Source organism: Cucurbita pepo, chromosome LG05, assembly GCF_002806865.2.
Source record: "Cucurbita pepo subsp. pepo cultivar mu-cu-16 chromosome LG05, ASM280686v2, whole genome shotgun sequence".
NCBI classification, from domain to species: Eukaryota; Viridiplantae; Streptophyta; class Magnoliopsida; order Cucurbitales; family Cucurbitaceae; genus Cucurbita; species Cucurbita pepo.
In genome coordinates, this window is record NC_036642.1 from 7,961,460 (window position 1) to 7,962,236 (window position 777).

A 777-nucleotide genomic window follows, 5' to 3' on the forward strand; every position below is an offset into this window, starting at 1 on the left:
AGTGTTCGTATCTCAGTTTCAACACGTAATCGAGTAACGTAACAAACAAGAAATTTTCGAGAAAAATGANACGCTGGGCCCTGAAGAAGAGTGGATTGGGGAAGTCCCACATGGATTGGAGAAGGGAACGAGTGCTAGCGAGGATGCTAGACCACGAAAGTGGTGGATTGTGAGATCCTATCTCTAGCAAATGCGTTTTAAAATTACGAGACTGATGGAATCTTCTGTTGTTGCAGTGGCAGACACCTACTGAAATAACACCCCCTTCTTCTGGTAGCTTAATTTGGCCAATTTAAAAAGAAACAAACGCCTCTTTTTGCTGCTAACAAATTGAACAAAAAACTTTGAGCTTTAAATAAGCAGCTGAACTGAACTGCTAGTGAATCACAGATGAAGTATTTAAGGATTCATTTCAAGATAGTTATTCATGTTCATTTTCGAGAACTCCGGTTGAACGACTCGTAAAAGTTAACGACCCAACGGAGCTAGCATTCTAACAAATGATTATCAAACAAGACCTAAAAGGCGGGCGATGATGATAATTATACTAACTTGGTTATAAACTTGTACAAAGAGAAGATTAGACGCCCAATCAGCCAAGAAAACTAAAAAATAAGCTAAAAAAAAAGTAAAAACAATCCATAACATAAAAGAATCAAAGTGTTTATGAAGTGAGATTAAGGGTTAGAGGTTGACAAAGCCATGGATTTGGATGGTGCTGTGAAAGCCTCATCTCATCTTCAAGAAACCCCACAAACCCCATTTCAGAGCCACCAA